Below are 27,993 nucleotides of genomic sequence, written 5' to 3' on the forward strand. Positions count from 1 at the left end.
GTTTTGATTTGCATTTCTCTAATAATTAGTGATGTTGAGTAGCTTTTCATGTGCCTCTTGGCCATCTGTATGTCTTCTTTGGAGAAATGGCTATTTAGGTCTTCTGCCTGTTTTTTGATTATGTTGTTTGTTTTCTTAATATTGAGCTGCATGAGCTGTTTATATATTTTGGAGATTAATCCTTTGTCCATTGATTCATTTGCAAATATTTTCTCCCATTCTGAGGGTTGTCTTTTCATCTTGTTTATAGTGTCCTTTGCTGTGCACATGCTTTTAAGTTTCATTAGGTGCCATTTCTTTATTTTTATTTCCATTACTCAAGGAGGTGGGTCAAAAAAGATTTATGTCATACAGTGTTCTGCCTATGTTTTCCTCTAAGAGTTTTTATAGTGTCTGATCTTACATTTAGGTCTTTAATCCATTTGGAGTGTATTTTTGTGTATGATGTTAGGGAGTGTTCCAAATTTATTCTTTTACATGTAGCTGCACAGTTTTCCCAGCACCATTTATTGAAGAGACTGTCTTTTCTCTATTGTATATCCTTGCCTCCTCTGTCATGGATTAGTTGACCATAGGTGAGTGGATTTATCTCTGGGCTTTCTATCCTGTTCCATTGATCTATATTTCTGTTTTTGTGCCAGTACCAGATTGTCTTGATTACTGTAGCTTTGTAGTATAGTCTGAAGTCAGGGACTCTGATTCCTCCAGATCCATTTTTTTCCCTCAAGATTGCTTTGGCTATTCATGGTCTTTTGTGTTTCCATAAAATTTTTAAGATTTTTTGTTCGAGTTCTGTAAAAAATGCCACTGGTAATTTGACAGGGATTGCACTGAATCTGTAGATTGCTTTGAGTAGTATACTCATTTTCACAATATTGATTCTTCCAATCCAAGAACATGGTATATCTCTCCATCTGTTTGTGTCATCTTTAATTTCTTTCATCAGTGTTTTATAGTTTTCTGAGTACAGGTCTTTTATCTCCTTAGGTAGGTTTATTCCTAGGTATTTTATTCTTTTTGTTGCAGTGGTGAATGGGATTGTTTTCTTAATTTCTCTTTCTGATCTTTCATTGTTAGTGTATAGGAATGCAAGAGATTTCTGTGCATTAATTTTGTATCCTGCAACTTTACCAAATTCATTGATTCGCTCTAGTAGTTTTCTGGTGGCATCTTTCAGATTGTCTGTGTATAGTATCATGTCATCTGCAAACAGTGACATCTTTACTTCTTCTTTTCTGATTTGGATTCCTTTTATTTCTTTTTTTTCTCTGATTGCCATGGCTAGGACTTCCAAAGCTATGTTGAATAATAGTGGCGAGAGTGGACATCCTTGTCTTGTTCCTGATCTTAGAGGAAATGGTTTCAGTTTTTCACGATTGAGAATGATGTTTGCTGTGGGTATGTTGTATATGGGCTGTATTATGTTGAGGTAGGTTCCCTCTATGCCCACTTTCTGGCGAGTTTTTAATCATAAATGGGTGTTGCATTTTGTCAAAAGCTTTTTCTACATCTGTTGAGATAATCACATGCTTTTTATTCTTTAATTTGTTAATGTGGTTTATCACACTTATTAATTTATGTATATTGAAGAATCCTTGCATCCCTGGGATAAATCCCTCTTGATCGTGGTATATGATCCTTTTAATGTGTTGTTGGATTCTGTTTGCTAGTATTTTGTTGAGGGTTTCTGCATATATACTCATCAGTGCTATTCGTCTGTAATTTTCTTTTTTTGTAATATCTATGTCTGTTTTTGGTATCAGGGTGATGGTGGCCTTGTAGAATGAGTTTGGGAGTGTTCCTTCCTCTGCAGTTTTTTGGAAGAATTTGAGAAGAATGGGTGTTAGCTCTTCTCTAAATGTTAGAATTCACCTCTGAAGCCATGTGGTCCTGGACTTTTGTTTGTTGGAATATTTTTAATCACAGTTTCAATTTCATTACTTGTGGTTGGTCTGTTCCTATTTTCTGTTTCTTCCTGGTTCAGTCTTGGAAGGTTATACTTTTCTAAGAATTTGTCCATTTCTTCCAGGTTGTCCATTTTATTGGCATAGAGTTGCTTGTAGTAGTCTCTTAGGATGCTTTGTATTTCTGCGGTGTCTGTTGTAACTTCTCCTTTTTCATTTCTAATTTTATTGATTTGAGTCCTCTCCTTCTTTTTCTTGATGAGTCTGGCTAAAGGTTTATCAGTTTTGTTTATCTTCCCAAAGAACCAGCTTTTAGTTTTACTGATCTTTGCTATTGTTTTTTTTGTTTCTGTTTCTTTAATTTCTGCTCTGATCTTTATGATTTCTTTCCTTCCACTAACTTTGGGTTTTGTTTGTTCTTCTTTCTCTAGTTCCTTTAGGTGTAAGGTTAGATTGTTTATTTGAGATTTTTCTTGTTTCTTTTTTTTTTTTTTTTTTTGCAGTATGTGGGCCTCTCACTGTGTGGCCTCTCTTGTTGTGGAGCACAGGCTCTGGGCGCACAGGCTCAGCGGCCATGGCTCACGGGCCCAGGCGCTCCGCAGCATGTGGGATCTTCCCGGACCAGGGCACGAACCCATGTCCCCTGCATCGGCAGGCGGACTCTCAACCACTGCTCCACCAGGGAAGCCCTTTTCTTGTTTCTTGAGGTAGGATTATATTGCTATAAACTTCCCTCTGAGAACTGCTTTTGCTGCATCCCGTAGGTTTTGGATTGTCGTATTTTCATTGTCATTTGTCTCTAGGCAGTTTTTGATTTCCTCTTTGATTTCTTCAGTGCTTTCTTGGTTATTTAGTAACGTATTGTTAAGCCTCCATGTGTTTGTGATTTTTATGTTTTTTTCCCTGTAATTTATTTCTGATTTCGTAGCGTTGTGGTCAGAAAAGATGCTTGATATGATTTCAGTGTTCTTAAATTTACCATGGCTTGATTTGTGACCCAAGATGTGATCTATCCTGGAGAATGTTCCGTGTGTACTTGAGAAGAAAGTGTAATATGCTGTTTTCAGATGGAATGTCCTATAAATATCAGTTAAATCTATCTGGTCTATTGTGTCATTTAAAGCTTGTGTTTCCTTATTAATTTTCTGTCTGGATGATCTGTCCATTGGTGTAAGTGAGGTGTTAAAGTCCTCCACTATTATTGTGTTACTGTCATTTTCCACTTTTATAGCTGTTAGCATTTGCCTTATGTATTGAGGTGCTCCTATGTTGGTTGCTTATATATTTATAATTGTTATATCTTCTTCTTGGATGGATCCCTTGATCATTATGTAGCGTCCTTCCTTGTCTCTTGTAACATTCTTTATTTTAAAGTCTATTTTATCTGATATGAGTATTGCTACTCCAGCTTTCTTTTGATTTCCATTTGCATGGAATATCTTTTTCCATCCCCTCACTTTCAGTCTGTATGTGTCCCTAGGTAAAAGTGGGACTCTTGTAGACAGCATATATACAGGTCTTGTTTTTGTATCCGTTCAGCGAGCCTGTGTCTTTTGGTTGGAGCATTTAATCCATTCACATTTAAGGTAATTATCAATATGTATGTTCCTGTGACCATTTTCTTAATCGTTTTGGGTTGGTTTTTGTAGGTCCTTTTCTTCTCTTGTGTTTCCCACTGAGAGAAGTTCCTTTAGCATTTGTTGTAGAGCTGGTTTGGTGGTGCTGAATTCTCTTAGCTTTTACTTGTCTGTAAAGCTTTTGATTTCTCCATCGAATCTGAATGAGGTCCTTGCTGGGTAGAGTACTCTTGGTTGTAGGTTCTTCCCTTTCATCACTTTAAGTATATCATGCCACTCCCTTCTGGCTTGCAGAGTTTCTGCTGAGAAATCAGCTGTTAACCTTATGGGAGTTCCCTTGTATGTTATTTGTCATTTTTCCCTTGCTGCTTTTAATTATTTTTCTTTGTCTTTAATTTTTGTCAGTTTGATAACCTGTGTGTCTCGGCATGTTTCTCCTTGGGTTTATCCTGCCTGGGACTCTATGAGCTTCCTGGACTTGGGTGGCTATTTCCTTTTCCATGTTCCCATTTGCATTATAGGGGTCCCAGAAGGAGAAGAGAGAGAGAAAGGACCTGAGAAATTTCTTTTTTTTTTTTGGTGGTATGCGGGCCTCTCACTGTTGTGGCCTCTCCCGTTGCGGAGCACAGGCTCCAGACGCGCAGGCTCAGCGGCCATGGCTCACGGGCCCAGCCGCTCCGCGGCATGTGGGATCCTCCCGGACCGGGGCACAAACCCGTGTCCCCTGCATTGGCAGGCGGACTCTCAACCACTGCGCCACCAGGGAAGCCCCTGAGAAAATATTTTAAGAGATTATAGTTTTCCACTATAATCTCTTAAAATATTTTCTCAGGTCCTTTCTCTCTCTCTTCTCCTTCTGGGACCCCTATAATGCGAATGTTGGTGTGTTTAATGTTGTCCCAGAGGTCTCTTAGGCTGTCTTCATCTCTTTTCATTCTTTTTTCTTTATTCTGTTCTGCGGCAGTGAATTTCACCATTTTGTCTTCCAGATCACTTATCCGTTCTTCTGCCTCAGTTATTCTGCTATTGATTCCTTCTAGTGTAGTTTTCATTTCAGTTATTGTATTGTTCATGTCTGTTTGTTTGTTATTTAGTTCTTTAATTCTTCTAGGTCTTTGTTAAACATTTCTTGCATCTTCTCGATCTTTGCCTCCATTCTTTTAAGGGTCCTGGATCATCTTCACTGTCATTTTTCAAAATTCTTTTTCTGGAAGATTGCCTATCTCTACTTCATTTAGTTGTTTTTCTGGGGTTTTATCTTTTTACTTCTTCTGGTACATAGCCCTCTGCCTTTTCATCTTGTCTATGTTTCTGTGAATGTGGTTTTTGTTCCACAGGCTGCAGGATTGTAGTTCTTCTTGCTTCTGCTATCTGCCCTCTGGTAGATGAGGCTATCTAAGAGGCTTGTGCAAGCTTCCTGATGGGAGGGACTGGTGGTGGGTAGAACTGGCTGTTGCTCTGGTGGGCAGAGCTCAGTAAAACTTTAATCTGGTTGTCTGCTGATGGGTGGGGCTGAGTTCCCTCCCTGTTGGTTGTTTGGCCTGAGGCGACCCAGCAATGGAGGCTACAGGCTCTTTGGTGGGGTTAATGGTGGACTCCGAGAGGTCTCATGCCAAGAAGTACTTCCCAGAACTTCTGCTGCCAGTGTCCTTGTCCCTGCGGTGAGCCTCAGCCACCCCCTGCCTCTGCAGGAGACCCTCCAACACTAGCAGGTATGTCTGGTTCAGTCTCCTATGGGATCACTGCTCATTCCCCCTGGGTCCTGATGCACACACTACTTTGTGTGTGCCCTCCAAGAGTGGAGTCTCTGTTTCCCCCAGTCCTTTCGAAGTCCTGCAATCAAATCCCCTAGGCTTCGAAGTCTGATTCTCTGGGAATTCCTCCTCCCATTGCCGGACTCCCAGGTTGGCAAGGATGACATCGGGCTCAGAACCTTCACTCCAGTGGGTGGACTTCTGTGGTATAATTGTTCTCCAGTTTGTGAGTCACCCACCCAGCGGTTATTGGATTTGATTTTATTGTGATTGCGCCCCTCCTACTGTCTGAGTGCAGCTTTTCCTTTGTTTTTGGATGTGGGGTATCTTTTTTGGTGAATTCCATTGTCTTCCTGTCGATGATTGTTCAGCAGTTAGTTGTGATTCTGGTGCTCTCACAAGAGGGAGTGAGCGCATGTCCTTCTACTCCACCATTTTGAACCAATCTCTGTATGTTTTTTTGATGTTCAGTTGTGTGAGTTCTTTGTACCTCTTGGATGTTAACCCCTTATCAGATATATTGTTTGCAAACATCTTCTCCCATTCAGTAGGCAGCCTTTTTGTTTTGTTATAGTTTCCTTCTCTGTACAAAAGCTTTTTAGTTTGATGTAGTCCCATTTATTTATTTTTGCTTTTGTTTCCCTTGCCCAAGGAGACATATCCAAAACAAAAATATATTGTTAAAACCAGTATCAAAGATCATACTGCCTATATTTTCTTGTAGGAGTTTTACAGTTTCAGGTCTTATGTTTAAGTCTTTAACCCATTTTGAGTTTCTTTTTGAACATGGTATGAGAAAGTTCATTTATTAGTTCTAATAGTTTTTTTGGTGGTATCTTTAGGATTTTCTATATATAGATTCTATAGATATATCTTGTCATCTATGAACAGTGACAGTTTTACTTCTTCGTTTCCAATTTGGATTCCTTTTATTTTGTTTTCTTGTCTGATTGCTGTGGCTAGAACTTCCAATACTGTGTTGAATAAACGTGGCAAGAGTGGGCATCCTTGCCTTGTTCCTTATCTTACAGCAAGTGCTTTCAGCTTTTCATCATTGAGTATGATATTGATGGTAGATTTGTCATATATGGCCTTTATTATGTTGAGATATGTTCCTTCTATACCCACTTTGTTGAGAGTTTTTATCGTAAATGGATGTTGAATATTTTTTGATAGGCAAGAAGTAGATTTATAATTTAGGATGCTCATAAAGGATACAAGTGGGCAGGCAAGAGGGCTCTGCCCTGAGAACTAAGTGGGCTACATCTTTATAATCAAAGGAAAAGTTGGGAGGGGGAGAAGACCAACTTCTTCCTCTTCCTTTGTAAAGATGTTGCAGGAAAATGGGGCACAAGAGGATGGTCATGTCTCAGGTCTCAGGCAAGTTCCTGGGACAGGCCACCAAGTGAGAGTCCTTGGCTTCACACAGGAAAGAATTGAAGAGCAAGCCATAGTAAAGTGAAAGCAGAGATACACATTCCATAGACAGAATGCAGTCCATCTCAAAAGGTGAGAGCAGGTGAGAGCAGGATTTCCCTGGTGGTGCAGTGGTTAAGAATCCGCCTGCCAATGCAGGGGATGTGGGTTTGAGCCCTGGTCCGGGAAGATCCCACATGCCGTGGAGCAACTAAGCCTGTGCGCCACAACTACTGAGCTTGCGCTCTAGAGCCCACGAGCCACAACTACTGAGCCTGTGCGCCACAACTACTGAAGCCTGTGTGCCTAGAGCCCATGCTCTGCAACAAGAGAAGCCACCGCAATGAGAAGTCCGCACACTGCAACGAAGACCCAATGCAGCCAAAAATAAATAAATAAATAGATTTATTTTTTTTTAAAAAGTGAGAGCAGCCCTGGGAGAAAGTCTCCACAGAGTGTGGGCTGTCTCAGAAGGTGAGAGCAGCCAAATGGATGTTGAATTTTGTCAAAAGCTTTTTCTGCATCTATTGAGATCATCATATCATTTTTATCCTTCAATTTGTTTATGTATCACATTGATTTATGGATATTGAACCATCCTTTCATCCCTGGGATAAATCTCACCTGATCATGGTGTATGATCTTCTTAATATATTGTTGAATTCAGTTTGCTAATATTTTGTTGAGGATTTTTGCATGTTTATCAGTGATATTGGCTTGTACCTTTCTTTTTTGTGTGTGCCTTTGTCTGGTTTTGGTATCAGGGTGATACTGGCCTAGTAGAATGAGTTTGGAAGCATTCCTTCCTCTTCAGTTTTTTGGAATAGTTTGCGAAGGATAGGTATTACCTCTTCTTTAAACGTTTGGTAGAATTCACCTGTGAAGTCATCTGGTCCTGGACTTTTGTTTGTTGTGAGTTTTTTTTTTAAATTACTAATTCAATTTCATTACTGGTAATCGATCTTTTAATATTTTCTATTTCATCTTGATTCAGTCTTGGGAGGTTGTACGTTGATAGTTTACATTATGATTCATTCTTGGTGTTGTACATTGTATGTATGGGTTTTGACAAATGTATAATGATGTGTGTCCACCATTATAGTATCATACAGAGTAGTTTCACTGCCCTAAAAACCCTCTGTGCTCCACCTTTTCATCCCTTCCTCTCTCTAACCCCTGGTAACCACTGATCTTTTTACTGTCTCCATGATTTTACCTTCCAAAATGTCATACAATATATAGCCTTTTCAGATTGGCTTCTTTCACTTCGTAGCATGCATTTTAGTTTCCTCCATGCCTTTTCATGGCTCAATAGCTCATTTTTAAAAAAAATACATTGTCTGGATATATCAGTTTATTTAATCATTCACCTACTGAGGATATCTTGGTTGCTTCCAAGTTTGGGCAATTATGAATAAAACTGCTATAAACATCTGTGTGCAGGTTTTTGTGTGGACATAAGTTTTCAGCTCCTGTGGGTAAATACCAGGGAGCATGATTGCTGGATATTATAGTAAGAGTACATTTAGTTTTTTTTAAGAATCCACCAAAGTGTCTTCCATAGTGGCTGTACCATTTTGCATTTCTACCAGCACTGAAAGTTCCTGTTGTTCTACATCCTTGTCAGCTTTTGATATTGTCAGTGTTTTGAATTTTGGCCATTCTAAAAGGTGTGTAGTGGTATCTCATTATTTTGGGGGGGGGAGGGGGGAGGGAGTTGTTTTGTTTTGTTTTGAGGTATAGTTGATTTACAATGTTATGCCAATCTCTGCTGTACAGCGAAGTGACTCAGTTATTGTATCTCCTTGTTTTAATTTGCATTTCCCTGATGACATTTGATGTGAAGCATCTTTTCATATGGTTGTTTGCCATCTGTGTGTCTTCTTTGGTGAGGTGTCTGTTAAGTTCTTGGCCCACATTTTAATCAAGTTGTTGGGTTTTTTTAATTGTTGAGTTAAGTATCCTTTGTATATTTTGGAAAACAGTCCTTTATTGTATATGTCTTGCAAATATTTCTCCCAGTCTGTGGCTTGTCTTTTCATTTTCTTGAACTCTCTCTTACTTTCACAGCAATTTATTTGTTGAAGAAACTGGGTTGTTTGTCCTATAGTTTCCCATATTATGGGTTTAGCTAATTGCATCCCTGTGGAATTGATTGTTTAATGTCTCCCTGGTGTTTCTGTTTTGGTAAATTGATATTAAGATCTAGAGACTTAATCAGAGTCAGATTTTTTTTTAAGTTTTCCATTTAGAATATGTTATCCTAAGAGCCATTTTTAAAAATATTTATTTATTTATTTATTTTTGGCTGCATTGGGTCTTTATTGCTGTACATGGGCTTTCTCTAGTTGCAGCGAGCGGGGGCTACTCTTCGTTGCTGTGTGCAGGCTTCTCGTTGCAGAGCACGGGCTGTAGGCACGCAGGCTTCAGTAGTTGTGGCACGCAGGCTCAGTAGTTGTGGCACATGGGCTTAGTTGCTCCACGGTATGAGGGATCTACCCGGACCAGGGCTCGAACCCATGTCCCCTGCATTGGCAAGCGGATTCTTAACCACTGCACCACCAGGGAAGTCCCCAGATTCAGATTTTTACATTTTGTTTTTATTTTTCACGAATGTTTCATAAATGGTGTTGTGTACTTCAATCAGGAGGCACATGTATCTGGTTGTCTCAATTACTAACAGCCTTTTGTTGACCATTGCCTACATTCATTATTTCAGTAGGGGTTACAATATCATGATATTCTGATTTGGCTAGAATACTTCTCTAAAGAAAGACTTTTCCTTATTCACTAGTTGGCTACCTTGAGGTATAGTTCATACAGAAAAGTCTTGGTTCTTTTCCTTTATTTACCAGTTTTCAAAATAATGAGCAGATTCCCTAGCATCCTCCAAAGGTGACTGAAGTTTTTTTGTTTTTTTTTTTTTAACATCTTTATTGGAGTATAATTGCTTTACAATGGTATGTTAGTTTCAGCTTCACAACAAAATGAATCAGTTATATATATACATATATTCCCATATCTCTTCCCGCTTGTGTCTCCCTCCCTCCCACCCTCCCTATCCCACCCCTCCAGGCGGTCACAAAGCACGGAGCTGATCTCCCTGTGCTATGCGGCTGCTTCCCACTAGCTATCTACCTTACGTTTGGTAGTGTATATATGTCCATGCCTCTTTATCGCTTTGTCACCGTTTACCCTTCCCCCTCCCCATAGCCTCAAGTCCATTCTGTAGTAAGTCTGTGTCTTTATTCCTGTTTCACCCCTAGGTTTTTCATGACATTTTTTTTTTTAAATTCCATATATATGTGTTAGCATACGGTATTTGTCTCTCTCTTTCTGACTTACTTCACTCTGTATGACAGACTCTAGGTCTATCCACCTCATTAGAAATAGCTCAATTTCGTCTCTTTTTATGGCTGAGTAATATTCCATTGTATATATGTGCCACATCTTCTTTATCCATTCATCCGATGATGGACACTTAGGTTGTTTCCATCTCTGGGCTATTGTAAATAGAGCTGCAATGAACATTTTGGTACATGACTCTTTTTGAATTATGGTTTTCTCAGGGTATATGCCCAGTCGTGGGATTGCTGGGTCATATGGTAGTTCTATTTGTAGCTTTTTAAGGAACCTCCATACTGTTCTCCACAGTGGCTGTATCAATTTACATTGATACATTACATTTTTATAAAAAGTACTTCGAACTTGGATTTAAACTCATTTGATGGTTTTCAGTCCACTGAATCAAAACTCAAATTTTCCCATTTCTGGCCAATGGAAGCCTCTCTTCAAGTTAGCTCCTGAGTCCTGTTAATGCAACCCCAGTCATCCTTGATAGCTTCCTTGCTTTCTGGTAAAAGAAGATGTTTCAGGCTCATCTTATATATTTCCTGCCCCATCCCTGAATTGACCATTTCTCTAATAGCTGGGGAGGTGACTTTTTACCAGCAGCTTGTCTGGTTTTATCTGCCAGCCTCATCTTTGCCCGTGAACCTTCATTAATTCAGCTGCTGATTATCTTCTGCAGTTCCAGGACAAGCCTCTGTGGCCACTTTGATAGACAAGGATACCTGTTGCCCTCCTTTTATTACTTTGCCTCAGAATAGGGACCTAGACCTACTCTTAATTCCCCACAGCACATATAAGAACCGCTATAACCTTTAACAAGACTTGACTGAAAGTTGAGGACATGACAACATCTAGAAACAAACAACTACCATTAGCTATGGCTGCTCATAGAACCACAATCCACCCCACTCGTTATTCAGGGCTTCTTTGTGGCCGAGGCCAGCTCACCCCACACTCAGGGACACCCTTGATCATCAGTCAACACACTAGATTCTAGGCCAGAGAGAGGAAGGAAAGTCCTTCCCCAAATCCCATCGACTTCCCCAACTTACAAAATTGCATTTTTTAAATTAAAGTATAATTGACTTACAATATTATACTAGTTTCAGGTGTACAACATAGTGATTCAATATTTTTATATATAACAAAATGATCACCACAGAAATTTGTGTTTTTCTAGGAATTTATTAGCATAAAGTTGTTTTTTTTTTTTTTTTTTTGTGGTACGCGGGCCTCTCACTGTTGTGGCCTCTCCCGTTGCGGAGCACAGCGCAGGCTCAGCGGCCATGGCTCATGGGCCTAGCCGCTCCACGGCATGTGGGATCCTCCCGGACCGGGGCACAAACCCGCGTCCCCTGCATCGGCAGGTGGACTCTCAACCACTGTGCCACCAGGGAAGCCCTAAAGTTGTTCTCTTTTATTCCTAATATTAGTTATCTATGCCTTGATTAGTCTTGCCAGAGATTTTTAATTTTATTATTCTTTTTTCAGCAAAAAACTTTTTTTTTATAAACAGATATTCATTTTTAATTAATTAATTATTTTTGGCTCTGTTGGGTCTTCGTTTCTGTGCAAGGGCTCTCTCCAGTTGCAGCAAGCGGGGGCCACTCTTCATCGGGGTGTGCAGGCCTCCCACTATCGTGGCCTCTCTTGTTGCGAAGCACAGGCTCCAGATGCGCAGGCTCAGCAGTTGTGGCTCACGGGCCTAGTTGCTCCATGAAATGTAGGATCTTCCCAGACGAGGGCTCGAACCCGTGTCCCCTGCATCAGCAGGCAGATTCACAACCACTGCACCACCAGGGAAGCCCAGCAACAAACTTTTGACTTGGTTGTTACTGTCAATTGTTATGTTTATTTTCTATTGTCCTAATTTTTGCTTTTATTTTATTATTTTCTTTCTTTTTTTTAATACTTTCATATTTTATTACTAATCAGGTGTACTTTATGTTTTATTGAAGTATAGTATAATTTACAATATTATATTAGTTTCAGGTGTACAACATAGTGATTCAGTATTTTTTATTGTTTTCTTTCTTATACTTTCTTTGAGTGATTCTGATGAGGTTGCTGGTTACTGTGGCATGACCTAGTCTGTAGGGTATCTTCCATTTGCTCCTCCAGAAGTACTCTCCACCCTTTCTGCCCCACGAGGGTGAATTGTTCTCTACTCCTGTAGCCTGTATGAACTACCCCAGTGGGTTCACTTTCCTTCTGGCTTCTACTTGGGTCCAGTCAATGGGGCGTCCAGGCAGGAATTTGGCAGAAGGGAGTAGAATGATGTCATGATATTTGTCCCCCTGGCTTCCTTCCTTCCGGGGTGCTTCAGGCTGGCTAGTCTCTCAATTGAAGGTCACTGTTTCTCTCAACTCCTTCTTTTCAGGAAATGGTAACCTTTCCATTCCCTTGTTCTTTCAGGCTGGGTATGGTAATTGCTGTGCTGTTAGTAGCCCCAGATTCCTGAGTTATCCTTTGTGGTTCTCTTACACTCTGCCCATACCTTTGTAAATAGTCTTTTTATTAAACCCTCCTCTAATGTTCCTAATTTGAATGAGCCATATGTTTCCTGTCAGGTGCCTGACTGTTACACCTAGAGACCATTCTGACTGGTACATGTTTTTAATTTAAAGTCTAAAGTTAATCATTATCTTTACACCACTCCCAAATAAAAGAAAAACATTAGATTAGCAAGGTTGTGGGATACAAGATCAATATTCAAAAGTCAGTTTACTTCCATACATTTGCAATTAACAATATAGAAATGAAATTAAGAAAACATTTCCATTTATAATAGCATAAAATAGAATAAATTACTTGGGAGTAAATTTACCAAAAGAAGTACAAGAAGATTTGTACACTGAAAACTATAAAACATTGTTAAAAGAAAACTTTAAAGACCTAATTTTTCCATGTTCATGGGTTAGAAGACACAATATTGTGTCTAAAATATTTTAAAACTTTAAAAAGAAAACTTTAAAGACCTAAAAAAAACCTTTAAAACCTAAAAAAAACTTTAAAAAGAAAACTTTAAAGACCTAAAATATTTCCATGTTCATGGGTTAGAAGACACAATATTGTTAAGATGGCATTACTACCCAAATTAGTCTACAGATTGAATGCAATGTCTATCAAAATTCAGCTGCTTTTTAAAGAGAATTTGACAAGCTGATCCTAAAAGTCATTTGGAAAGTCAGGGGACCCAGAATAGCCAAAACAATCTTGAAAAAGAAGAACAAAGCTGGAGGATTCACACGTCCTGATTTCAAAACTTACTACAAAGATACAATAATCAAGACAGTGTGGTGCTGGCATAAGGATAGATGTATGAATTAATGGAATAGAACTGAGAGTGCAGAAATAAACCTTTATATTTGTGGTCAGTTGATTTTTGAAAAAGGTGCCAAGGCAATCCAATGGGGAATATTTTTAACAAATTTTGCTGGGACAACTGGATATCTACTTGCACAAGAAAGATTTTGGACCATTATTTAACACCATATTAAAAAAAATTAACTCAGTGAATCAAAGACCTAAATAGGAGCTAAAACCATAAAATTCTTAGGAGAAAACATAGGCATAAATCTTTGTGACCTTGGATTAGGCCATGGCTTCTTAGAAGACACCTTAAAGCACATGTAGACAAAGAAAAACAGATAAATTGGACTTTCTCAAAATTAAAAACTTTGTGCTTCAAAGGACACTATCCCTACAGAATGGGAGAAAATATTTGCAAATCAAATATCTGGTGAGGGTCTAGTATCCAGAATATATAAAGAACTCTTACAACTCAACAATAAAAGACAACCCAATCAAAAAATGGGCAAAGGAGATAAATAGACATTTCTCCAAAGAAGTATACAGATGGCCAATAAGCACATGAAAAGATGTTTAACATCATTAGTTATTAAGGAAATGCAAATCAAACCCACAATGAGATACCACTTCACATCCACTAGGACAGTGTCTTAGTCTGTTTGGGCTGCTATAACAAAATACGATAAACTAAGTGGCTTATAAACAATAAAAATTTATTTCTCACAGTTCCAAAGGCTGGGAAGCCCAAGATCAAGGTGCTGGCAGATTCCGTGTCTGCTGAGAGCCTGCTTCCTAGATGGCTGTCTTTCCACCGTAACCACATCAGAAGGGATGAGGGATCTCTCTGGGGCCTCTTTTATAAGGGCACTAACGCCATTCATGAGGGTGAAACTAATCACCTCCCAAAGGCCCCACCTCCTAATACCATCACCTTGGGGGTTAGGATTTCAACATGTGAATTTTGGGAAGACATAAACATTCAGTCCATTGCAGATGGCTATAATAAAAAAAAAAGACAAATGTTAAGAAGAATTTGGAACCCTCATATGTTGGAGGTGGGAATACAAAATGGGGAAGCTGGTCTGGAAAACAGTTTGGCAGTTCCTCAAAAAGTTAAACATAGAATAACCTATGACCCACTAATTTCACTCCCAGGTTTATATATACCTGAGATAAATGAAAACATATACCCACATGAAAACTTAAACACCAATGTTTATAGCAGCATTATTCATAATAGCCCAAGGTGTAAAAAACCCTAATATATGTAAACTGAAAAATGGATAAACAAAATGTGGCATATCCATACAATGGAATATTTTTCAACCACAAAAAGGAATGAAGTACTGATAAATACTACAACGTGGCTAAACCTTGAAAATATATGCTAAGTGGAAGAAGCCAGACACAAAAGACCACTTATCATATTGTTCTTTTTATATGAAGCACGTAACCTAGACAAATCCATAGAGACAGAAAGTAAATCGTTAGTTGCCAGGGGGAGGGGGGAAGGAATGGGGAGTTACTCCTAATGTGCATAGGGTTTTTTGTGTTTTTTTTGGTGAGTGATGAAAATGTAAAATTAGAGAGTGTTGATGGTTACACAACTTTGTGAATATACTAAAAACTACTAAACCGTACACTTTATTTAAAAAATTTTTTTGGCTGCGTTGGGTCTTCGTTGCTGCACGCTGGCTTTCTCTAGTTGTGGTGAGCGGGGACTTCTCTTGTTGCGGAGCACGGCTCTAGGAGCAAGGGCTTCAGTACTTGTGGCTCGCGGGCTCTAGAGCGCAGGCTCAGTAGTTGTGGCGCACGGGCTTAGTTGCTCCGCGCCATGTGGGATCTTCCCGGACCAGGGCTCAAACCTGCCAATCCCTGCATTGGCAGGTGGATTCTTATCCACTGCGCCACCAGGGAAGTCCCTGAACTGTACACTGTAATAGGGTGAATTTATGGCATATGAATTATATCTCAATTTTTTTTTAAAAGCAAAAAAAAAAAAAAACAAGGAAACGAAAAAGAACATACACTCTCTCAAGAAGCAGCAGCAATTTGCAGGCACAGAGTGGTCTAAATCCATACCTGGAAAATAAATTTACCAAAGGAAGCATTCTGCATGCGGAGACATAAGCTATTCTGTTTATATATACTTTCAAACTTTCTTGCTTGTTTAGTGCCTTAGAGCAGTGTTTTTGAGACTCAGCTTATGACCCTTCAGCGGGTCAAGAAATAAATATAATGAGTCACAACTAACTTTTACAGTAATGAAATAGAATGGATTAGAAATTGTTAGAGTGTATCACGTTGATCCTTGACAAGAATCAAGGGCATTGGCAATACTAAGGCTAACTGCATCATGCTGTGGGAGAGAGACACAGATGGAATGTGAAAAATATATACATTGGTTAGGAGCAGATTGTTTTATTCAGTGGACTAGCATCTACTTTGATTTTCTGGTCTATGACTGTCAGTAATATGATCATCACCCTACAATGGGAGAATTGAGTATTGTTTAACTTTATAGCAACATAATTTGAAGTTAGTTGTGAATGAAAGTGTGGGAGAATTTTATTTTTGGCAACATTGCCATGACTTTCAAGTGAGTTTTGGTTAGGAATTTGCAGTGTGGTTTCTCAGAAAGTTCATAATCAGGAAAATCTTGAATGTGTGGAAAAATGTAGCATTTTTTTAATTGCACTAGTTCAAATTGCCCTTAAATAATTATTTTAATGCTACAAAAAATGAGAATGAGAAGGTGAAAAATATGGGAACAGTGAATAGTGATATTGGGGAAAGTACTGACGTTAGTCAGCAGATGGTGCCTTTATTTGTGCCTCATTAAAAAGAAAGGGTAAGTTTAGTAAGACAGCTCTTAAAAAATATGGCTTTTGGGACTTCCCTGGTGGCACACTGGTTAAGAATCCGCCTGCCAATGCAGGGGACACGGGTTCGAGCCCTGGTCCGGGAAGATCCCACATGCCACAGAGCAACTAAGCCTGTGTGCCACAACTACTGAGCCTGCGCTCTAGAGCCCGCGAGCCACAACTACTGAGCCCATGTGCCACTGAAGCCCGTGTGCCTGGAGCCCATGCTCTGCAACAAGAGAAGCCACTGCAATGAGAAGCCCGTGCACCTCAACGAAGAGCAGCCCCCGCTCACCACAACTAGAAAAAGCCCCCACGCAGCAATGGAGACCCAATGCAGCCAAATATATATATGTGTATACATATATATATATGTATATATATGTATACATATATATATGGCTTTATCAAATGTGCAAAACCAAAAAGTGACATATACTAGTGTGTTATTTGTAATGATATACTTGCCAATGAAAACTTAAAGCCACCGATATTAAAAAGATACTTGGAAACATGATATGCTGACTTAGTCCCTTAAATATTTTCAAAAAAAGAAAAAATATATATACTGTGATGGGCAAATTTTTCTGAGTCATGATGTACCTGTCAGTGAGAAAACCTTGTTATCATTGTATTGGGTTGTATATTATCTAAAGGGAAAATTGCTCACATGGCTCCTGAAAAAAAATTATTCTTTTGGCATATATTTTTTTTGTTTTTGTTTTTCTTCCAATTTTATTGAGATATAATCGACACACAGCACTGGATAAATTTAAGGTGTACAGCATGATGATTTGACTTAGAAACATCATGAAATGTTTGCCACAGTAAGTTTAGTGAACATCCGTCATCTCATATAGATACAACATTAAAGAAATAGAAAAAAATGTTTCCTTGTGATGAGAACTCTTAGGATTTACTCTCTTAACAACTTTCCTCTATAACATGCAGCCGTGTTAATTATATTTATCATGGTGTACATTACACCCCTAGTGTTAATTTATCTTATAACTGAAGGTTTGTACCTTTTGACTGCCTTCATCCAGTTCTCCACCCCTCACCCCCTGCCTCTGGTAACCACAAAACTGGTCTCTTTTCCTGAGTTTGTTTGTTTCTGAAGTATACTTGACCTATAAAACTATGTTAGTTCCTGTTACACAACATAGTGATTTGATATTTCTGTGCACTGCAAGATGCTCACCACACTAAGTCCAGTTACGATCTGCCACCATACAAAGATGTTACATAATTATTGACTATATTCCCCACACTGGACATTTCATACCCCTGACTCATTTGTTTTGTAACTGGAATTTTGTACCTCTTAATCTCCCTCATCTATTTCTTTCCTCCCCTTCCCAATTCCCCTCTGCAGCCACCTGTTTCTTCTCTGTATCTATAACTCTGTTTCTGTTTTGTTATGTTTGTTCCTTTGTTTTCGTTTTTAGGTTCCACATATAAGTAAAATCATACAGCATTTGTCGTTCTCTGACTTATGTCACTTAGCATAATACCTTCTACGTCCATCCATGTTGTCACAAATGGCAGGATTTCATTCTTTTTTGTGTGGCTGAGTAATATCCATGGTGTGTGTGTATGTATGTGTGTGTGTGTGTGTGTGTGTGTGTATATATATATTATATATATATGTCACGTGTTCTTTATTCATTCATCTATTGATGAGCACTTACGTTGCTTCCATATCTTGGCTATTGTAAATAATGCTGCAGTGAACATAGAAGTGCATATATCTTTTTGAATTAGTGTTTTCATTTTCTTTGGATACCCAGGAGTGAAATTCCTGGATTGTATGGTAGTTCTATTTTTAATTTTTTGAGGAATCTCCATACTCTTTTCCATAGTGGCTGCAGCAATTTACATTCCCACCAATAATGCATGAGGGTTGTCTTCTCTCCACATCCTCACCCACACTTGTTATTTGTTGTCTTTTTGATAATAGCCATCTGACAGGTGAGAGGTGATATCTCATTGTGGCTTTGATTTGCATTTCCCTGATGATCAGTGATGTTGAGCATCTTTTCATGTGCATGTTGGCCATCTGTATGTCTTTTTTGGAAAAATGTCTATTCAGATCCTCTGCCCATTTTTTAATCAAGTGATTTTGTTTTTTGATGTTGAGTTGTATGTGTTCTTTGTATCTTTTGGATACATCATTTACAAATATCTTACTGGATATATCATTTGCAAATATCTTCTCCCATTCAATAGGTGACATTTTGGTTTTGTTGATGGTTTCCTTCCCTGTGCAAAAGCGTTTTAATCTTCTGGTATGTATTTTGGTGTGTACTGTTTTTATGGTACATCAACTGATAAAAATATGTCAGCAATAAGACGATTTCTCCTTGAATCTTTGCTGTTGCAGATTTTAGAAGCAATGTTTCTTATGCTATTACAGTCTGGTATAGATTTTGTGATCCAACTTGAGAAAGACAAGTTGCAAATTGCACAACACTTAGTTTATGTCTGATATGAGTGGTAAGGCCATTTTAAGGAGGGTCTTGTTAGGTATTTAGTTAACCTCTTCACACAAAACTTGATTTAAAATGTTTACAGAATTGACAAGTGCAATTTTGGTCAATGTAAATTAGTCTGGAAAAATGAAAATATAACAAAGGCATTTAAAAATTTTAGAAGCATCTAAAAACAATGTTATTTGGCATACTCTTTTATATGTTGTAAATCTTTGGAAAACAGATTCTGCTGAAATTCATGTGTATGTTCTTGTTAATTTTGTTAAAGGAAGCCGACAAAATAGCTAATTAAAAAAAAAAACACACTTTTTCGGGGCTTAGAGCTGACCTACCACTTAGTTTATCATATCAAAGTTAGTTGGTTGTCTTAAAGGAAAGTCCAAAGCACATTATAGGAATACAAGAGTGAAATTCATATTTTTCTAGCCAAAAAGCAATCTCATTTGGAAAATCTTTTCAAAGTTTTTTTTGAGTAACAGTGTTGGCCTATTTGATATATATTTTTAACATTCTTAGTGAATTAAATTAGAAAGTTCTTGGGAAACCCATTCCAACATTTCAAGCCTATCCAAGCATTTCAAATAATATTACTGCTATGGCAACAAGATTTCAATATATATGCCGCTGGATCCATGGTTTTCAAATGTGGTCCCTGGTCCAGCAGCATCAGCATCACCAGAGAACTTCTTACAAATGCAAACTCTTGGGCTCCACCCTGGACCTTCTGATTCAGAAACTCTGGGGTAGGGCCAGCAATATGTGTTTCAACAAGCCTTCCAGGTGATTCTGATACAAGCTTAAGTTTGAGAACCAGGGTATTGGATGTCCCCATCATTGTTGCAACAAATTGATGAGACCTTATTAATGGAAGCAGTTTGAATTAAATGAAATAAAATTAGAGACTTTTATTGCACCTTATCTCCTATGTTGGTATTAGTGTTATGCTCGCCTCGTAATATCAGTCAGGGAATGTTAACTCTTTTTCTGGTCTTTGGAAGAAATTGTGTATTGCTGGTATTATTTCTTCCTTGAAAGTTTAGTAGATATCACAGCCATTTAGGGCTGGAGTTTTCTTTGTGGGAAGGTTTTTAATTTATAGATTCAATTTCTTAATAGATATGGGATTATTCCAATTTTGTGGTGTCCATTTAGGTATGGCTTTTTTTCCTAGAAATTTATTTATTTCATCTAAATTTTCAAATGTCTAGGCATAAAATTGTTCATTATATCCTCTTACAATCTTCTTCTTGTTCATTATATCTTGCTGAAGAATCTGAAATGATGTTCCTCCTTTCAATTTTTGACACTAATTCCTGGTTGGAATCTATTCTATTTTTTTCACAGGGTCTGTTCTAATTTGATTGATTGCTTTGTGGGATTGCAGCACAACAGTCAATGTGGGATTTCTTGTACTGCAGCTTAAAAAACAAACAAACAGAAAAATGATGGTCACGTAAGACGTAAATATTTGGGGAAGCTGGGTTACAGGTGTGTTTGTTCCCTTACAAACAGTAAGGGAACTGTTTGTACTATCCTTGCAACTCTTATGTAAATCTAAAGTTACTCCAAATTAGAAGTTTTCTTAATAAAGAACAGGAAAAAACGGTATTAATAATCCACTTATTCATCAAGCTCCACTCAGAAGGACTTTGGGCTGTTTGTAAGACTCGAATCCACCAGAGAATTCGAATTTGTTGCCTGTCAAGAGGTTCCCAAGAATTGTAATAAAGACTCAGAGGCAGTGGCTTTTACTCAGAATTTTCTTTCTTTTTAAAAGAGATTTTTTTGGATTCTTTCCAAAAAGGATTTTTTAAAGGGGATAATTATACAAGTCAAGGAAATAAGGCTTTGAATATCTTTTGAACTATATGTGTGTTAAAAGGAGGGGAAAGTAATCTTGTTACTTTATCCTGCTCTTAGATGCAATCTATCTACGAAATTGAAAGAAACCATAAGAACTAAGTATTGAACAATACTAAAACGGTTTGTGAGCAAGGGTTAAGTTGTGAGAGTCTGACCAGAGATGCTTCCAGAGTTCTGAAAAGGGTAGGAGCTTAGTCTTAAAGAAAATGTGGGATTTGCAGGAGTTGGAGGCTCTCATCCTTAGCATGACAGGAGGTCTCTAAGGATCCCAGTCTGCCTGGAACGTGGAGGGGGATGTGGAAGAACAGTGGGAATCAGGATTGAATACTTAGGGGTAAACATGGATTGTGTAGAGCCTTAAAAATGCCAGTTTAAAGCCACTGAATTTTACATATTTTTGAACAAGAAAATTTATGTGATAAATATAATGTAATAATAATAGCTAATATTTTGTTAGTGTCTACTTTGTGCCAGGTCCTGTGTTATATCTATTATCTCATATAAAACTCAGAACAATCCATTGGGGTTGATGCTGCTATTTTCTCCATTTACACATAAGCAAATTGAGGCTTTAGAAAGTTAAGTAACTTGTTCAAGGTTATAATGCTTGTGTGGATTGGAATTGCTTATCTATCTGTCTTCCTCCACTAGACTCTGGACCCTGGAAGGCACAAACCATGTTTATCTTATTCACAGATATATCTCCAGTTCCTAGGAGAGTGCCTGCACATAGTAAGTTTGCAATAAATATTTGGTGAGTGAATGAAATTTAATGACCATATGCCTTTATTTATAACTGCACGTATTCCATCTTGCTATGACAATTTGTTGGTTAGTTTATTAACTCCCTATTTTATGTCTCTTTGTTGAGATAACATGTATCTAACTTTTGACACAGTGTCTGGAACATACATAGTAGGTCTTTTTTAATGTTAATTTTCTTCCTTTCTTCCCTTTGCATTTCTACCATAATTTCTGATACATAGCAGGTGTTCCATGAACAGCCTTGAGATAACTAGTTTGAAGCCCAAGCCAAGAACCTTGTGGCAAAATTTGTGTGTGTGTGTGTGTGTGTGTGTGTGTGTGTATGCATCTTTTTGGGGAGAAGGGGTTTAAGCTTTCATCATAGAAGGGTCCTCAGCCCTTCAAAAAGTTAGGAAGTGCTGTTGTAGATTAAGGAGTGATTGGCTCTGGAAGTGAGGAAAGAATCTACATTGGTGGGGATTGGAGCAGAGATCTAGAGTGATTGTATTTTCTGAACTCAGATCAGGTGACAGAGTTGAACAAGTTCAAGTCTCACAGGGACCATTTAAAATTAGGATTGTCCCAGAAAATATCAAAAGGACACAGGAACTGGCTTGAAAGGACTACCACTGGTCAAATTTGGGACAATTTAAGCATTAAAAACAATAATGATGTTGGATATTAACCTGTTATTGGACATATTTGCGAATATCTTCTGCCATTCAGTAGGTTGTCTTTTCATTTTGTCCATGGTTTCCTTTGCTGTGCGAAAGCTTTTAAGTTTAATTAGGTTCCATTTGTTTATTTTTATTTGGTTTCCTTTGCTTTAGTAGACGGATCCAAAAAATTATGGCTGTGATTTATGTCAGAGTGTTCTGCCTATGTTTTCCTCTAGTAGTTTTATAGTATCTGGTTTTACATTTAAGTCTTTAATCTATTTTGAGTTTATTTTTATATATGGTGTTAGAGAATGTTCTAATTTCATTCTTTTACATGTAGCTATTCAGTTTTCCCAGTACCACTTATTGAAGATATTGTCTTTTCTCCATTGTATATTCTTGCCTTCTTTGTCATAGGTTACTTGACCATATAAGTGTGGGTTTATTTATTTCTGGGCTCTCTATTCTGTCCCATTGATCTATGTCTCTGTTTTTGTGCCAGTACCATACTGTTTTGATTACTGTAGTTTTGTAGTATAGTCTGAAGTCAGAGAGCATGATTCCTCCAGCTCTGTTCTTCTTTCTCAAGATTGTTTTGGCTATTTGGGGTCTTTTGTGTTTCTATACAAATTTTAAAATTATTTTTTCTAGTTCTGTGAAAAGTGCCATTTTATTTTGATTGAGATTGCATTGAATCTGTAGATTGCCTTGGGTAGTATGGTCATTTTAACAATATTAATTCTTCCAGTCCAAGAACACAGTATATCTTTCCATCTGTGTGTGTTGTCTTCAGTTTCTTTCATCAGTGTCTTATATATAGTTTTCCGCATACAGGTCTTTTACTTCCTCTGGTAGGTTTATTCCTAGGTATTTTATTCTTTTTGATGTGATGGTTAATGGGATTGTTTCCTTAATTTCTCTTTCTGAAAAAATGAAAAGGCAACCTACTGAATGGGAGAAGATATTTGCAAATGACATGACTGATAAGGGGTTAATATCCAACATATATAAACAGCTCATACAACTCAACATCAAGAAAAAAAACAACTCAATTAAAAAATGGCCAGAGGAACTGAGTAGACATTTTTTCCAAAGAGGAAATGCAAATGGCTAAAAGACACATGAAAAGATGCTCAATATCACTCATCATAAGGGAAATGCAAATCAAAACCACAATGATATATCACCTCACACCAATCAGAATGGCTGTCATCAAAAGGAACCCAAATAACAAACGTTGGCATGGGACTTCCCTGGTGGCACAGTGGTTAATACTCCATGCTCCCAATGAAGGGGGCCCAGGTTCGATCCCTGGTCAGGGAACCAGATCCCACATCATGCTGCAACTAAGAGTTCACATGCTACAACTAAGGAGCCGGTGAGCCGCAACTAAGGAGCCCACCTGCCGCAACTAAGGCCCTGTGCAACCAAATAAATAAAAAAAACAAAAAACAGAAACAAATGTTATTGAGGATGTAGAGAAAAGGGAACTGTCATACACTGAAGAGACAGAAAAATGAAAGGGACTCTCATGAAAGACAGAAAAGATGAGGGGAGTCTTAGAGATTAAAAGACACTAAAGAGACATGGCATTCAAAAGCAATGAGTGATCCTTGATTGAATCCTGAATGTGCGGGGAAGACTCTGTGGGACATTTTGGGGGGCAATTGCAGAAAATTGAATGTAAGGTAATATTATATCAACATTGAATTTCTTGGGTGTGATGGTGTCATGGTTATTAGGAGTATGTCCTTGTTCTTGGGAGATAGATGCTGAAATATTGGGGTGTCGTATCATGATATCTGTAATTTACTTTCAAATGGTTTGGCAAAAATGTGATATATATGTATATATACACATGTAGATAGAGAAGAAATAGATAAAGCAATGTTAACAATTGGTGAGTTTAAGCAAGGATATATGAGTATTCATCGTATTATTCTTTCAACTTTTCTGTAGATTTGAAAATTTCCCCCCAAAAAGCTGAGGGAAAATAAAATATTGCAAATAAGGTGCTTGGCCAACGGTAAATGCTGAAAGAAGGGTGGGTCTTACACAAGTGTATAAGCTCCATGAGAGCAGGGACTTTGTTTCTTTTATTTAGCACCTACAGTAGTGCCTGGCAGGTGAAATGGTACTCAACAAACATTTTTGAAACAAATCCTTGAGAGATTGTACATTAGAAATGTAATGTGAAAGAATATAACAGTCGGAAATAACACCAAAGGACGATGCATGAACAGCTGTTTCCGTGGTCTGAATATAACTGTGCCAGTTGCTTTGATTAAAATGACTTTTCTATGATTCAAAAATATGATCTAAAAAATTGCCCCAGAAAATCCATCTGCCTAGTTGAGTTTGGTAACTCATTTACAAGAAGTGATACTCTCTGAGTAGTATCAGCATGTTTCGTTAAGCCATTTGGGATTATTGTGGGGGAAGAAATTAGCCTATTAAGGAGCTTCAGTTTTTCTAACCCTGACCTAAATTGACATCAACTGGCCTCTTACGGGAGGGGTGCTCTGCCCTCTGGTGGTGAAAGACACTCATCTGGTTTCTACAGAACGGGCCAGCAGAACAGAGATGAAGTGGAGAGTACCTTTGCCCAGAGGTTTCTGGAAACCTATCTCCTTATTTCCTAGTCAGTAGTGACCTTAGGACTGAACTTGATGTGATTATTTTTGACTCAGTGAATAGCCAGCTTTGGGGAATGCCTGGGCCAGGCTGGGCTGAGGAAGGTTCAAATTTAGGAATGTAAAGTGACATTTGTAGTTGGGTCAAAACTGAGGTGGGAAGACTTGTTCCTAGCATCATGAGTGCCAAGGGAAACCTGAAGGGCCATTTGAACTGTAAGGTTTGTCAGGATCCTGTCTCCTTGCTGTGACAAGGATGAGAGTATATTCCACCATATGCCTCAGGAAGAGCTCTGGGTGAGTGAAATCCTGGGGCTGTGATTGCCCAGGGAAGGCTGGCTGCTTCACAGACAGCTGACCAATGTCCAGCTTTGTGGCCCTGGAATGGATTTTTTTTCCTTTCTTTTTTTTAAAAATTAATTAATTTATTTATTTTAGTTTTGTCTGTGTTGGGTCTTCGTTTCTGTGCAAGGGCTTTCTCTATTTGCGGCGAACGGGGGCCACTCTTCATCGCGGTGCGCGGGCCTCTCACTGTCGCGGCCTCTTTTGTTGCGGAGCACAGGCTCCAGACACACCGGCTCAGTAGTTGTGGCTCACGGGCTCAGTTGCTCCGTGGCATGTGGGATCTTCCCAGACCAGAGCTCGAACCCGTGTCCCCTGCATTGGCAGACAGATTCTCAACCACTGCGCCACCAGGGAAGCCCCCTTTCTTTTTTCTTAATTTCTAACATTAAAAGAACTTTTTTTCCTCCCTGAGTGTAAAAATGATACATAGACTATGTAAAAAATTAAGAAAAATATTAATAAAGTAAAAATTACCTGAAGTCTGTCTACATTGTGATAACCACAGTTGACATTTTTGGTAACATTTCTTTCAGGTAATTCTGTGCATATAACCATATAGAGTATGAATGTCTAATTATACATGAATGGGGTCATAATATACCTCTTCCTTTATAACTTGCTTTATTTTTCTTTCAAGAGTGTGTGGTGAGCACCTTCCTATCCAGTTATAGATATGTACTTTTTTAAATTTATATTTTAAATTATTAAAGTTATCTACGCTTATAATAGAATGAAAGGAATGTCGTGGCCGCTCCCGTTGTGGAGCACAGGCTCCGGACGCGCAGGCTCAACGGCCATGGCTCACGGGTCCAGCCGCTCCGTGGCATGTGGGATCTTCCCGGACCGGGGCACGAACCCGTGTCCCCTGCATGGGCAGGCGGACTCTCAACCACTGCGCCACCGGGGAAGCCCCATGAGCGCTTGTTTTAAACAATTTTTTTAAGATTGTTTCTTTCTTGATGTGGACCATTTTTAAAGTCTTTATTGAATTTGTTACAATATTGATTCTGTTTTATATTTTGTTTTTTTGGCGGCAAGGCATGTGGGATCTTAGCTCTTCGACCAGGAATCGAACCCATACCCCCTGCATTGGAAGGCGAAGTCTCAACCACTGGACCGCCAGGGAAGTCCCTCCATGAGCTTTTTTTTTTTTTTTTTTTTTTTTTTTGCGGTACGCGGGCCTCTCACTGTTGTGGCCTCTCCCGTCGTGGAGCACAGGCTCCGGACGCGCAGGCTCAGTGGCCATGGCTCACGGGCCCAGCTGCTCCGCGGCATGTGGGATCTTCCCGGACCGGGGCACGAACCAGTGTCCCCTGCATCAGCAGGCGGACTCTCAACCACTGCACCACCAGGGAAGGCCCTCTATGAGCTTTTTTAACTTAACTGTGTCATGAACATCTTCCCATGTCAGTGTGTGTGTGTGTGTGTGTGTGTGTGTGTGTGTGTGTGTGTGTCCGTCCTATTCGTTTCGGTGACTGTGCAATATTCTGCTGAGTAGATGAAACGTGGTTCGTTTAACTAGTCACCTATTGATGGCTATTCAGATTTTTCCAATATTTTGATATATAAATATCTCACTGAATATTTTAGTAATACATCTTGGTATACTTGTTTAGCTGTTGCTAAGACATAAATTCCTAGAAGCAGATCAAAGTATATGAATATTTAATTTTATTTGAAATCTTAGTATTTTATTTTGTAAATGATGATGTTCAATGGCTCAAATATTCCATTATATTGAAACACTAGATTTAACCATGATCCTACTTTATTGTTACATTTTTTTCTATTTTTGCTTTCACAAATAATACAGTAATAAGCATTTTTGCATTAAATCATCATCATATCAAATAATATCATTAGGGAGTAATTATCAAGTCAAAAAGTTTGGATTTCTTTATGATTAATTCATATTGCTAAAAAATTTCTTTGCAGAAAGATATATCAGTTTATGTTCTCACCATAAACATTCTACTATTAATAAAATTGAGGGTGGGCATTTTTTACACATTTACTGGCCATTTATTTATCTTTTGTGAATTGCCTCTTCCTTTCTACCTATATTTCTATTGGGTTGTTTGGTTTTTTCCTTGATTTTTTTAAAAAGCATTGATTGATTGATTTTGGCTGCACCGGGTCTTCGTTGCAGCATGCGGGATCTTTTTAGTTGCGGCATGTGGACTTCTTAGTTGTGGCATGCGGACTCTTAGTTGCCGCATGCATGCGGGGTCTAGTTCCCTGATCAGGAATCGAACCCGGGCCCCCTGCATTGGGAGCCCGGAGTCTTACCCGTTGGACCACCAGGAACCCTTTACCTTGATTTTTGTAGGTGTTCATGCATCTGTTCATTAATTTTTTGAACCAATAAACAAATATTTGACCACCTACCGTGTGTCAGCTGAATATTCTATGTGCTGGAGATAAATGCAGCAATGAACAAAGACCAAGATTATACTCCAGTCAGGGGGAGGGGTGCAAAAAGTAAACAACTATGTCATGTGGAGCTAGTGCTATAGAAACAAACAAAGCAGGTAATAAGATGGTGAGTTTAAGGAGTGCTGTTTTTATATGGATAGTAGGGAAGATCTCTCCGTGAATAGAAACCTGGAGTTCATGAGGAAGCAAGCCATTCAGAGAGCTTCCTGGGGATGAGAACTTCAGGCAGAGGGTGCAGTAAGTCCTTCATACATTCTGGATATTGACTGTTTCCCAGAATATCACTTGCCTTTTATGGTTGTGCATAGTGTCTTGTACAGAAAATTTTAACATTGTTAAGGTCAAACTTGTCAATCTTTTCCTATCCATGACTTCTGGGTTTTATGATTGAGAAGAACTTTTCTATCCCCAAATCGTAAAAGTATTCCCATAGATTAACTTCTACTTTTTTTTTTGGTAAATTTATTTATTTATTTTTGGCTGCGTTGGGTATTTGTTGCTATGCGTGCGGGCTTTCTCTAGTTGCGGTGAGCAGGGGCTACTCTTCTATGCAGTGCATGGGCTTTTCACTGCGGTAGCTTCTCTTGTTGTGGAGCACGCGCTCTAGGTTCGTGGGCCTCAGCACTTGTGGCACGTAGGCTCG

At 38.6% G+C, this 27,993-nt stretch overlaps 1 protein-coding gene across 1 annotated transcript in view; it reads left to right on the forward strand.

The window, feature by feature from the left end:
• Positions 1–5,088: 5,088 nt before the first annotated feature.
• The window catches only part of TRPC4AP (transient receptor potential cation channel subfamily C member 4 associated protein), a 102,915-nt gene continuing 80,010 nt past the window's right edge, over positions 5,089–27,993 (forward strand). The window contains exon 1 of the mRNA XM_049698894.1: positions 5,089–5,193. The gene's annotated coding sequence lies outside the window, so the exon portion shown is untranslated. The remainder of the gene's footprint in view (positions 5,194–27,993) is intronic.

This window comes from Orcinus orca, chromosome 16, assembly GCF_937001465.1.
Source record: "Orcinus orca chromosome 16, mOrcOrc1.1, whole genome shotgun sequence".
Classification (NCBI taxonomy): Eukaryota; Metazoa; Chordata; class Mammalia; order Artiodactyla; family Delphinidae; genus Orcinus; species Orcinus orca.